Source organism: Hyla sarda, chromosome 4, assembly GCF_029499605.1.
Source record: "Hyla sarda isolate aHylSar1 chromosome 4, aHylSar1.hap1, whole genome shotgun sequence".
Classification (NCBI taxonomy): Eukaryota; Metazoa; Chordata; class Amphibia; order Anura; family Hylidae; genus Hyla; species Hyla sarda.
Window position 1 is genome coordinate 88,600,318 of NC_079192.1, and position 13,893 is coordinate 88,614,210.

Below are 13,893 nucleotides of genomic sequence, written 5' to 3' on the forward strand. Positions count from 1 at the left end.
GGGTAGTCCATGTCTGTAGGTCCATATACTGTTCTTTACAAATGAAGTAGATACTTGTAGACATCCTTGCTCCTTTTGCATGTAGCAATTTTTTTTATATCATTGTATGTAATAATAGATTATTTAGATTATTTCTTTTTGCTACTTTTGTATATTACCTCCGTTATCCAGGGCGAGAGTTTTTTGTGCAGCGTTCATGACAGATATTTACAACATGTTTTTACTAATTAATATAAATTTTTATTATGTCGTTGCTGCACACCACGCACCCTTGATAACAGTTTTTTGCATATGTTTTTATGCACTATATATATTTAATGGTCCTTTCACATTTATGTTTTATTTCAACATTTTGTGTAATGTGCATTGTACCAATGTGAATTTACATCTATGCTTGACTCCTCTTCTCTTGCCTGGGAGGCGGCGCCCACCGGTGGAATTTCTTTCACCTGTGTGGGTGTGGCCCATCAAATTTAGGAATTTTTCGCCAAGAAATGATGCAAGTATCGACACAAATTTACCACTAACATAAAGTAGAATAATATATACAAAAAACAATCTTGGAATCAGAATGAAAAGTAAAAGCATCCCAGAGTTATTAATGCTTAAAGTAACAGTGGGTAGAATTGCAAAACATGCTCCCGTCCTTAGGGTTATAATGGGCTCCATCCTAAAGGGGTTAAATTATGTTTCTATGCCTTTTTCCTGCACATGTGTTGCTTTGGGCTTTTTTTTTTTATTTATTTTTCTTAAGGTTATTAGGCCTTTATTCTTGCACACATATGTTACTGTTTTTTTTATTTTTATTTTTTTAAGTACTTTTAAGATCAAATTAGCATGATTCATTTTACAATTGTGAACTGTCTTTTCCCTTACTATGTGCCTTTTTTTTTGCCTTTTGTGTAGCCTGGGTAGTAATCTGAATGAACACTACTTTTTTTTTTACATATTTTTTGTTGTCGTCTCTGTAGGTAGTTCCCAAATTTGATCTAATTTGTGGATCAAAAAACTAAAACAAAACACGCACGACTGATGGGGTCCTGCAACTACAGTTCAGTTATCCCGTCTTGAGGAAAAAGTTGCATCCACATATGGGCCTAATCAAATTGAGGGGATTGGTGAGATGGATGTTCTGCGATTATCAAGGCAGGCAAGTGTTTATTTTTATGCCTGTGTTTTTTCTACGAATGTTCATAAGTGGTTTTTTGTCTGCTGTTTGGTTCTTCCCTAGTTGTGGGAAATGCTTTAAGAATATGCCCTCTTCCTTTGTGTGTCTTAGTAAAATATTTTTCTATTGGCACAAAAAACAACTGTTACTTCACTTCAAGGAGTTTAACGCCTGTCACTTCAAGGAGTTTAACGCCTTGGATGGCATGTCATTGCCATCCAAACCTGACATTTTGAAGGATTACTCCAAAGGATATTTTCCTGCCACAGAACCCAAGCAACAACAGATTAATAAACATTATTGTATTAATTTAGTAATTTTTTTTTTTACATCGCCATGCATAAACAATCTAGGTTCTCCCCTTTTTATTTTTGAAATGTTGTTTGATTTTTGAAAATACATTTATTGATTTAAATTTTCTTTCTTTACAATCAGATCAACAGGAAAGTGTTGCGCAATAGGAGGCAGAGCATAAAGAGGAAGGAATAACTTCACAACCCATTCCTGATGTTTCACCTACAACTGGCTCTCAAGTCAGTTAAGGTGATAATCTTGGCTTAACCCAGGAACAATTAGATTTTTTACAAAATTATTCAAGGCAGAGTTTGTGTTTGCTGCAAAGCTTGGACTGTACTTTAAAAAAAATGGAGCACTCATTTAGCAATGTCTCAAAATATTTGTGCAATATAGATAAAAGATGGAGGAAAGTAGGAGCACAGGCCCAAATATTTTGCAGACAGAAGATTTTCCACAACAGCTCTCCACTCCTGACATTCCATTGCAAGTTAGCAGGACCTCCTCTTCTATGCTTTCCTCCCAAAGCCAAGGACAAAAAATTCCATCCACTCTTACTATACTTTCTTCACCATAGTCACATGAGATTGTGTCCTCCCCTCTTTTGTTTCCACTGGACACCACACCGCCACCTCTGGAAGATTCCCCTTGTTCACCTTCCATGCCACCTCTGGAAGATTCCCCACAATTGACTTCCCCACTGCCACCTCAAGCTTCCCCCCTACCAACTGTGCCACCACCTCTTGAAGCTTCCCCTCCATCAACTCAGTGGTCTTCCCCTCAACTATCAGCCCTGAATTTTGTAAAACCGAAGGTTGAAATAGATGTATAAGAAGATCAACCTCTGGATTAGAGATGAGCGAACTTTTGAAAAATTCGATTCGGCCAATTCGACAAATTTTTTGAAAAAATTTGTTTTGGGACAAATTTAATTGTGGCAAATCTATATTATAAACTGCTATTTCTGGCCTATAGAGAGCCTTAATAGGGGTGTAGAAAACTTTACTTTGTTCTAACACGCATATGGAGTGTGATGGGGTAGTGAAATAATACTGTTATTCATTATGACGTGCAGATTACAGGCATCACAATTAGAATCACTGCCGCAGAGCGACACAATGACAGAGCCTGGAGGTGGCATCAGTATAAGGAGACTGGGGTGTCCCGGTACAGGACCTAGTCCTGTACCATCCTTAAGTCCCCTCAGCAAGAGTCCCTTGAGTCCATAGGGCTTTCCTGCAGGGTCCCCCCCCCCCTTGCTCACCTTCTTATTGTTCCATTTAAATGCATTGTGTATGCATTGTCAATGTATATAAAGTTTGTACAAATGTATAAAAGTGTTTGTCATGTGAACCACTGTCATGTGACATACCCAGAGTTCCTTGGGTACAGAACCTACAGGCTTAGCAACCAATGGGCTTTAGTCCAGCCCCCTAGCTCTCTTAGTTCCTGCTTCTCATCCTGTACACTAAAGCAGCATCAATTCCTGCACAATTGCATCTAGGCCAAAGCCTAAGCAACAGCAGCCACTTCTAAAACGTGAGTTTCAATTCTCTTTACAAATCCAGTGACTACAACTCAGCTAAGGAATATTTTAGTAGCACAGTAGCCTGCATAAATATACTCATAACCACAAGACCAAGCAAGCCTGCGAGGTATCCTGTGTCCCGGTTGCCTCCCGGTTGTGGAAACTGCAATATGGTAAAGACTGTATCCTGAATATTCCAAGTAAAAGTTCCAGTTATTGCAAAACCCTTGTAGTGGACATTCCTTTATTGTCAGCAACCCCTGGCACGCGTGCCACTCATGACACGCAGGGTGCATTTGAGTGGCACATGAGCAAGTGCTGACCTGCAGGTAGTCCCGGGACACTGTCACTTTAAACTGCTGCTAAAAGATCCGGCCAGGAACGGAAGATGTATCCCTCCCTCTCCCTGCCTGGTTATTGCTGAGCTTCGCTGGGAACAACTTAAGAGAGAGAGAGTTTTCACTCTTTCCCTCCCCTGGCAGCATGGAGGGGGGAAGGGGGATCACTCTGAGCTATGTACCGGATGCAGTCACTGCTACAGACCAGTAAGTATGTTTCTGTGGAATACACTTAGCTCAGCTCCTTGCTCTGACAGCAGCTTTCCTGCCCCAGAGACAGGCTCTTGTCTCTGTCAGTCCATAGATCCCCATAACTGTGTTATCTACAGATTCCCCCATAACAGTGTTCATTCACAGCTCCCCCATAACAGTGTTCATTCAAAGCTCCCCCATAAGTGTGTCATTCATAGCTCCCCCATAAGTTTGTCATTCACAGCTCTTCCATAAGTGTTCATTCACAGCTCCCCCATAAGTGTGTCATTCACAGCTAGCCCATAAGTGTGTTATTCACAGCTCCCGATAAGTGTGTCATTCACAGCTCCCCCATAAGTGTGTCATTCACAGCTCCACCATAACAGTGTTCATTCACAGCTCCTCCATAAGTGTGTCATTCACAGCTCCCCCATAACAGTGTCCATTCACAGCTCCCCCATAAGTGTGTCATTCACAGCTTATCCATAAGTGTGTTATTCACAGCTCCCCCATAAGTGTGTCATTCACAGATCCCCCACAAGTGTGTCATTCACAGATCCCCCATAAATGTTTCATTCATAGATCCTCCTATAAGTGTTTTATCTAAGCAATCCCTTTAACAGTGTGTGATTTGCATATACCACAAAGGTGCATCATCTTAAGATCCCCCATAAATGTGTCATCCAGAGAGCCCCCCCCCATAAGTGTGTCATCCGCAGATCCCCCTATAACAGTGTATCATCTACAGATCCCAATAACAGTCATCTACAGATTATGCATGGCCGAGATTCTGGGGTCTGATTCTGGGGTTTATATTATGTGGGACGGTGATACTGGGGTCTGATTCTGGGGTCTTTAGTGTGTGGGGTGGTGATACTGGGGTCTGATTTTGGTGTCTGTATTATGGTGGGGTCTGATTTTGGTGTCTGTATTATGGTGGGGTCTGATTCTAGGGTCTGTATTATGGTAGGGTCTGATTCTGGGGTCTGTATTATGGTAGGGTCTGATTCTGGGGTCTGTATTATGGTGGCGTCTGATTCTGAGGTGTGTATTATGGTAAGGTCTGATTCTGGGGTCTGTATTATGGTGGGTGGTGATTCTGGGGTCTGTATTATGGTGGGATCTGATTCTGGGATCTGTATTATGGTGGGGTCTGATTCTGGGGTCTGTATTATGGTGGGGTCTGATTCTGGGGTCTGTGTTATGGTGGGGTCTGATTCTGAGGTCTGTATTATGGTAAGGTCTAATTCTGGGGTCTGAATTATGGTGGGTGGTGATTCTTGGATCTGCATTATGGTGGGGTCTGATTCTGGGGTCTGTATTATGGTGGGGGTCTGATTCTGGGGTCTGTATTATGTAGGGCAATGATACTGGGGTTTGATTCTGGGGTTTGTTTTATGGTGGGGTCTGATTCTGGGGTCTGAATTAAAATGCTTATCCAGGGTAAACAAATACTTTTTGCTGTTGTGGGAAAATCCCCTCTCTTTGTATTGTCCTCACTGTAAGTTCCTTACAGCAGGGCCAATATATTGGAAACATTCAGAAAAAAAAAAAGCACTTACCCTGTGACAAGCCACATCCCCACAAACCCAACCCACAGTTAGCCATACCCTTAATAAAGCTGCACCCATATTTCCGGCACACCAAGTGCCTTCAAAACTTTTTTTGGCACAGCACCACCAAAAGGTTGCCTATCCCTGATATAGTGGCTGAATGACACAGCATGGAGGTGTTGGCAGCTTGAGGAGACCATATAGTGACTAAATGACACAGTGTGGAGGTGTTGGTTACATGAGGAGGCCATATAGTTGCTGGATGACACAACCTTGAGCTGGCTGCTGCATAAGTAGACACTAGGGCTTCACAATCCCTAAGATTAAAATATGAATTTTAAAATTTAAATTGATTATTTATGGTAGCTTGTGCTACCGTAAACATTTTTAGGCCCAGGCCCAGCAGCATAAGTAAACCATATAGTGTCTGAATGGCACAGCCTGGAGGTAGCTGAAGCATGAGGAGAGGCCATTGAAATTTAAGATTTTGAAATTTTGGCTAACACTCCAAAGTTTTAATGTCCCGGGCTTCGACGTTTGGGTATAAAGGACCAAATCTAACAAGGAGACATGTCACATGGCGGCACAATGACAGAGCTTGAGGTGGCATCAGTATGAGGAGACAATATAGTGGCTGAATGACTGCCTGGAGTTTGTGACAGCATGGGGAGACCATATAGTGGCTGAATGGCACAGCCTGGAGGTGGCTGAAGCATGAGGAGACCATATAGTGGCTGAATGGCACAGCCTGGAGTTTGTGGCAGCATGGAGAGACCATATAGTGGCTGAATTACACAGCCTGGAGTTGGCTGAAGCATTAGGATACCATATAGAGGCTGAATGAGACAGCCTGGAGGTGGTAGCAGCAACATCAGGAGTCCTGAAAGTGGGGACTAGCACCTTAAAGGAAATTTTTTTTTTTTTTTAAATCAACTGGTGCCAGAAAGTTAAACAGATCTATTAAAAAATATTAATCCTTCCAGTACTTATTAGCTGCTGAATACTACAGAGAAAATTCTTATCTTTTTTGGAACACATTGCTCACTGCTGACATCACGAGCACAGTGCTCTCTGCTGACATCTATGTCCATTTTAGGAACTGTCCAGAGCAGCATATGTTTGATATGGGGATTTTCTCCTACTTTGGACAGTTCTTAAAATGGACAGAGATATAAGCAGGGAGCACTGTGGTCATGATGTCAGCAGAGAGCTCTGTGTTCCAAAAAGAAAATAATTTCCTCTGTAGTATTCAGCAGCTAATAAGCACTGTAAGGATTAAGATTTTTTAATAGAAGTAATTTACAAATCTGTAACTTTCTGGCACCAGTTGATTTAAAAAAAAAAGTTTTCTTACCGGAGTACCCCTTTAATTATGTTTTGCAGTATCCATGACAGCACAATGAGAGAGCCTGGAGGTGGTAGCATCAGCAAGAGGAGACCATAGAGCAGCACAATTAGAGAGCCTGGAGATGGCAGCATTAGCATGAAGAGACCATAGAGCAGCATAATTAGAGAGCCTGGAGGTGGCAGCATCAGCAGGAGGAGACCATATGGCGGCACAATGACAGTGCCTTGAGGCGGTAGCATCAGCATGAAGAGACCATAGAGCAGCACAATGAGATAGCCTGGAGGTGGCAGCATCAGCATGAGGAAACCATAGAGCAGCACAATTAGAGAGCCTGGAGGTGGCAGCATCAGCAGGAGGAGACCATATGGCGGCACAATGACAGTGCCTTGAGGCGGCAGCATCAGCATGAGGAGACCATAGAGCAGCACAATGAGATAGCCTGGAGGTGGCAGCATCAGCATGAGGAAACCATAGAGCAGCACAATTAGAGAGCTTGGAGGTGGCAGCATCAGCAGGAGGAGACCATATGGTGGCACAATGACAGAGCGTGGAGGTGGTAGCAGTAGCATGAGGAGACCATAGAGCAGCATAATGACAGAGCCTGGAGGTGGTAGCATCAGCATGAGGAGACCATAGAGCAGAACAATGACAAAGCCTTGAGGTGGCAGCATCAGCCTGAGGAGACCATATGGCGACACAATGACAGAGCCTGGAGGTGGTAGCATTAGCATGAAGAGACCATAGAGCAGCACAATGACAGAGCCTTGAGGTGGCAGCAGCAACATGAGGGCCATGCCAACTGAGGGTTGAGTCTAAGGAACCACCGACTGTTGACTGGGAGTGTCTGATCTCACTTGGGATGAAGTGGACGACCGAGTGAACCGATCAATGACGGCTGCTGAGTTGCTAGTCGAGACAAGACTGCTAGCTGACACTGGGAGCTAAGACCTCTCGCTGCAACTCCGGCTGCCACACGCCCCTACTCTACTGCGACCTCTGCCTGCGCCTGATGAATTTAGGCCTCTGACACTCCACTGTGCATGTCCTGGCACTACTCTGCCTGACATACTTATTGCATATATGAGGGGAGTACAATACCCTTAAAACAGTATTTGTCTAGAACAGCAGCAAGTGTGTACTATTGGCTGTCCTTTCACAGTATATAGGCCCTTGACAGATTAACAGGTACAAAATAGTACACCACTTAGGCTGCTTTCACACTATGAAATAGTTCCGTTTAGGAATTTCCGTCACCAGTTCCGTCACTATATTGGCGAAACCTGGCCGTTACAAAGCCCCTGACAGCCATGACTAAATTGCATTACAGCCTATGGGGTTTTGTAACTGCCCGTTTGCACCCGTATATGCCCGTAATTCATTACGGACGTTATACTGCACTCCGTATACTGTACAGAGCCCCGACAGCCTGCGGGAAAGGGGCGTGTCAACCTCCTGCCTTCAGCAATCTCCGGCTCTGCCATAGAGATGTATTGAGGGGGCGTGTCGGCCGCGCTTCGTGCGGGGGTCGACACCCGCTATCTGGCCAGAGAGCCTGGCCCCCGTGCAGAGAGATCGCAGGGGGCCCGAGCGGTCGGACCCCCCCTGATCTCAAACTTATCCCCTATCCTCAGAATAGGGGATAAGTTTTTCACCACTGGACTACCCCTTTAATTTGCTCATCTCTACTCTGGATCTTTTTCTGGATTTTCCTGCCCTACAATTCTTTTGAATGTTAAAAGAGAATTGGGAGAAGCCTCAGATGGCTATGCTTCTAAACCTAAAAGTTAGTTTATTTATCCAAATGTGATTTATTTCCTTTACCTATGCCACAGTGTGTGGCCTTGGCCATAAAGTATTTTTAGATGGCTTCATAAGACTACAAGGTTTTTTCTAAGCCATATTTTTTTTATTTAAATGTGTATCTTGTGTTTTAATTGTCAACACATTTTTAGTTTTTCCTTTTTGTTTTACTCTGAACTTTGGATGTTATTTCCTGATTTTCAAGGACTTGGCAACTTGTTTTACTATACTAATCCTTGTTTTTGTGTTGGTGAATAAAATAATGTCACACAATTAGTGTTGTTGTCTGTTAGTAGCCTTGCCTTTTTGGTGCCCAAGCACACACAAACACACACTTTTTTTTTAAATATAAAAAACACACGTTTAGGCTGGCTTTATATATGTCTGCCATCTGGCTTAGGTGAACTCAGTCTAGATCTGGCCCAGCTGATGTCGTAAATGATTTCAAGTTTTCCTCAGTTAGGCTGGATTCACATATATCCGGTGTCCAGCATAGGTGAAATCATCCTTAATCTCCACACAACTGATTCCATCACTGATGACAACTTCTCATCAGTTGGATTGGCATCCAGTGTACATTTTTTTATGGTCAACAGACAGGGAAACACAGCAAGCTGCATCCCCCTGTCAGGTGCCCTCCACATGTTCAACCATTTTGCGTTACATTTGGGATGCTGGATGATTGTGAACTTACCTATTCAAATGAATCACAATCTTGCCTCAGTTTCCTTCAAATGCACGCTGGAGGTAAACTGTGCCAGACACCGGATCTAAGTAATCACAGCCATACTCATCCTGTACACATGTTTTTGTTTTTTCCACCCTATATACCTGGCTTTAGATTTCACAACTCAAGGATAATACACACGTGATTTTGGATGTATAAAATTTTTTTTTATAATTTATTGTTATCCAAAAGAAGAGGGAGCATGAAGCCTCACTAAGGCATAACATTAACAAAGGTAACCAAACAGAAGTGTTTGAAAATTACCGTATTTATCGGGGTATACCACGCACCGGCCTATAACACGCACCCTCATTTTACCAAGGATATTTGGGTAAAAAAAGTTTTTTACCCAAATATCCATGGTAAAATGAGGGTGCGTGTGTGCGCGTGTATACCCCGATACACCCCCAGGAAAGGCAGGGGGAGAGAGGCCGTCGCTGCCCGCTTCACTCCCCCTGCCTTTCCTGGGGTCTAGAGCCCTGCTGCCGGCCCTTCTCTCCCCCTGGATATCGGCGCCGCTGCCCGTTCTGTCCCCCTGACTATCGGTGCCGCTGCCCCGTTGCCTCCCCCCATCCCCGGTGGCATAATTACCTGTTGCCGGGGTCGTGTCCGCGCTGCTGCAGGCCTCCGGCGTGCGTCCCCTGCGTCGTTGCTATGCACGGCGTGGAGCACTGACGTCATGCGCCGTGCAGCGCATAGCAACGACGCAGGGGACGCACGCCGGAGGCCTGCAGCAGCGCGGACCCGACCCCGGCAACAGGTAATTATGCCACCGGGGATGGGGGGAGGCAAAGGGGCAGCGGCGCCGGCAATGGGTGCCGCTGCCCCTTCTCTCCCCCTGGCTGTCGGCGCCGCTTCTCTCCCCCTGGCTATCGGCGAGAGAAGAGGGAGAGAAGGGCCGGCAGCAGGGCTCTAGACCCCAGGAAAGGCAGGGGGAGAGAAGCGGGCAGCGACGGCCTCTCTCCCCCTGCCTTTCCTGGGGGTGTATCGGCGTATAACACGCACATAGACTTTAGGCTAAAAATTTTAGCCTAAAAAGTGCGTGTTATACGCCGATAAATACGGTACATAATGCATTTTAATATGACAAGGTTAAAAAAAGCACATATTGCATATGAAGTATTTCAAAAACTACTGTTTAAACAACTTAAACACTGTCCCTCTGTAAGTTGCTTCTTTAGAGTAAAAAAAAAAGTGAAGTCACCTCCTCACGTTGCGTAATGCCAGCGCTGCTTGGTTCTTGTCCATAATGTCCTTGCCAAGGAATATGTTCCCGGAGCTTCTCGGTTACTTCAATAGGAATTGAATGTGATGTTGCAATATTGTGCAGGACACAACAAGCCAAGATGATTTATCCAACGAATTCTGGGGAATAAAGAAGTGCCCCACCAGTTATATCCAACCAGCGGAACCTGGTTTTTAGGATACCATACAGCCTTTCAACTAGGGAGTCATAAGCCTCGAGGAAAGTTTATAGCCATTATCACCTATGTATAGGATGGAAAAAAAAATTTGTTATGATTCTGAACTCACAATTCTCATTAATTTGACTGAGTCAACCGGAGTCACTTTTTGACTATGGTCTTTACATCCCCCAGCAGGATCCTGTCCCCATATAGTTAAAATGTGTTATGAACGCACTCTTAGATTTTCCTGTTCCCTGCATTTGTAAAAAAATTTGAATGTTGTATCTCTTGCTAGTGTTGCCTTGGTGTAATGTCTTAAATTTTGAAATAGTAATTTATTTTTGTTGAAAACGCAATCCAATGCCAAGGTTATGTCATAAGTGTCCTTATGCTGTGTCCAAACAGTTTGTCATGGCTGCCACAAAAGCTATACTCAGATAGGATTCCAGGTTTCGAGCACTATAAAGTTATTGGTGGAGATTTTTCCAAACATGTCTGACGAAAAAGTTGCCCATAGCAACAAATCAAATTGCTTCTTTCATTTTGCAGAGGCATACTTCAAAATCAAATAATCAATCTACTTGTTTGCTATGGTAAACTGGGCTACATTTCCTCTGGACAGGTTTTCAGAAATCTCCCCCATTTGCCACATCACAATTAATTTCTTCTAAAATACTAGAAGCGGAGATACACCAGATGTACTTTTATACCTTTGAGATAAAATTTTTAATATACCTGTCTATTCTATATACCATAAACCATATTAATATTTTGCAAACACACTTAACAAGCAAGAAGCCATAACCAAAAGTGCCACTTTCCAAAAGTGTCCCCAATTCACATTGGTCAAGGATATCTGAATCACCATTTGATCCTCGAAATTTTGCCACCATGCCTGTAATTTCCATTTCAGGTCCACACGTAATTTGGACATTCATGGAATGCTAGGATTTTCTTTTCCTGAATGAACTCTCTATTGCACTTGATGGGATGATAGCCACGTGGGTGCCATCAATGAGGCCAATTATATTAGTGAAGCCTGTTTTTGCTAAAAATTTTGCTTTCATTTGTTGAAGTTCATTTTCATTTTGTGGAAATCTAATATAAGTGGGTGCAATGTCCACCAGAGCACCGACAACCTGCCTTAGGACTCGTGAAAAGGTTGGCCGGCTGAATCCAAGTTTGGAAGCAACACAGTATTGGAATGAGCCACTTCCTAAATAATGTAAAATAGCAAGCAATTTACACATCCCTGGAATAGCATTGCCACATGTTGTTGTATTATCAATATTATGTTGTATTTTGCCATATACTTATTCAATTGCTTGTTTATTTAGTCTAACATTTTTTACCACTTCAGCATCCGTGAAGCTACAAAAATTTAGTCGCTAATGAAAAACTCGTGGCTTGAGTGTCTGAGATGGTGTTGTGTTGTTTTGTCCTTTTTCATGTGTTGTTCTGTTGGCCATAAAGAGTGTTAGGGGTATTGTCACATCCATTTCTTTGGCTGACTCTAAGTGATAATATTTTCTTTTTGTTATAATTTTTTTTCACAAAAGTTGAATGACAACATTAAATGTCGCAGAAATGTCGCATGACCACCTTAAAAAGTCCCAAACATAACCAAATCACAAACAAGATTAATGAAAAAACTATCGCAAACAAGAACACTACAGAGCGACTACAAAGAAGACCTGAGACTACTCCAACACACACTTGCAAGCAGAAACAGCAGACAAAGAAAAAAGGTAAATTGGCAATAAGTTAAAGAATTAAACTATTAAGTCTAACAAACAAGGACAAAAGATCAAAGATGAGCATTATGGAAAGAGTAGAAACAGCAAAACTGCAATAAGTGTTCAAAATAAAATAAAACTAAAAAGACAGATGGCAAAATAGGACTAAAACAACTTTAAAAAGAAACACAGATAGGGGCAGATTGGAGAAAACATGTCCAGAGGATAAATTGCTGAGTAACCCATAGCAACCAATCAGATTACTTCTTTCATTTTTGAAAAGGCCTCTGTAAAATGAAAGAAGCAATCTAGTTGCTATGGGCAACTCAGCAATTGACAGGTTGTTAGAAATCTCCTGCATTAAGGTTAACACAATAACAAGGAGAAAGTAAAAAAAAAAAAAAAGACGAGACAAGCTGCTAAGGACAAAAAAGGATTTAAAAACACAATCTAAAACATATAAACAATTGTGCATGTGTTACAGCATATATATTTTCAATAACAACACCCTACATGCCTTGTAATGTTAACACATTCAAAAATATATACCTGTTACCTGGACAACACACAAAACAGACAAGACTGTGAATGTTAGCCCCTAGTATAGAATATGATAATGGCAGCAGCTGTGGGCACAGAGAAATAGGCATTTAGTAAATGAGCAGGGCAATTACATTTAACCCCTTAACCCCTTAAGGACTCAGCCCATTTTGGCCTTAAGGACTCAGACAATTAAATTTTTACGTTTTCATTTTTTCCTCCTCGCCTTCTAAAAATCATAACTCTTTTATATTTTCATCCACAGACTAGTATGAGGGCTTGTTTTTTGCGCAACCAGTTTTCCTTTGTAATGACATCCCTCATTATATCATAAAATGTATGGCGCAACCAAAAAACACTATTTTTGTGGGGAAATTAAAACGAAAAACGCAATTTTGCTAATTTTGGAAGGTTTCGTTTTCACGCCGTACAATTTATGGTAAAAATGACATGTGTTCTTTATTCTGAGGGTCAATACGATTAAAATGATACCCATTATTACATACTTTTCTATTATTGTTGCGCTTAAAAAAAATCACAAACTTTTTAACCAAATTAGTGCTGTTACGCCGAGCGCTCCGGGTCCCCGCTCCTCCCCGGAGCGCTCGCTACACTCTCCTCACTGCAGCGCTCCGGTCAGATCCACTGACCCGGGGCGCTGCGATACCGCCTCCAGCCGGGATGCGATTCGCGATGCGGGTAGCGCCCGCTCGCGATGCGCACCCCGGCTCCCGTACCTGACTCGCTCTCCGTCGGTCCTGTCCCGGCGCGCGCGGCCCCGCTCCCTAGGGCGCGCGCGCGCCGGGTCTTTGCGATTTAAAGGGCCACTGCGCCGCTGATTGGCGCAGTGGTTCCAATTAGTGTGTTCACCTGTGCACTTCCCTATATTACCTCACTTCCCCTGCACTTCCTTGCCGGATCTTGTTGCCATCGTGCCAGTGAAAGCGTTTCCTTGTGTGTTCCTAGCCTGTGTTCCAGACCTCCTGCCGTTGCCCCTGACTACGATCCTTGCTGCCTGCCCCGACCTTCTGCTACGTCCGACCTTGCTTCTGTCTACTCCCTTGTACCGCGCCTATCTTCAGCAGTCAGAGAGGTTGAGCCGTTGCTAGTGGATACGACCTGGTCACTACCGCCGCAGCAAGACCATCCCGCTTTGCGGCGGGCTCTGGTGAAAACCAGTAGTGACTTAGAACCGATCCACTAGCACGGTCCACGCCAATCCCTCTCTGGCACAGAGGATCCACTACCTGCCAGCCGGCATCG

The 13,893-nt window shown here is 43.4% G+C and overlaps 2 long non-coding RNA genes across 2 annotated transcripts in view; one reads left to right on the forward strand and one right to left on the reverse strand.

Moving 5' to 3' along the window:
• The first annotated feature begins 2,931 nt into the window (after positions 1-2,931).
• LOC130368170 (uncharacterized) overlaps positions 2,932-13,893 on the forward strand; it is a 30,324-nt gene continuing 19,362 nt past the window's right edge. Inside the window, exons 1-2 of the long non-coding RNA XR_008892312.1 lie at positions 2,932-3,001; positions 11,914-12,102. This is a non-coding gene — a long non-coding RNA (uncharacterized LOC130368170). The remainder of the gene's footprint in view (positions 3,002-11,913; positions 12,103-13,893) is intronic.
• The window catches only part of LOC130368169 (uncharacterized), a 70,187-nt gene continuing 66,288 nt past the window's right edge, over positions 9,995-13,893 (reverse strand). Inside the window, exon 3 of the long non-coding RNA XR_008892311.1 lies at positions 9,995-10,435. This is a non-coding gene — a long non-coding RNA (uncharacterized LOC130368169). The remainder of the gene's footprint in view (positions 10,436-13,893) is intronic.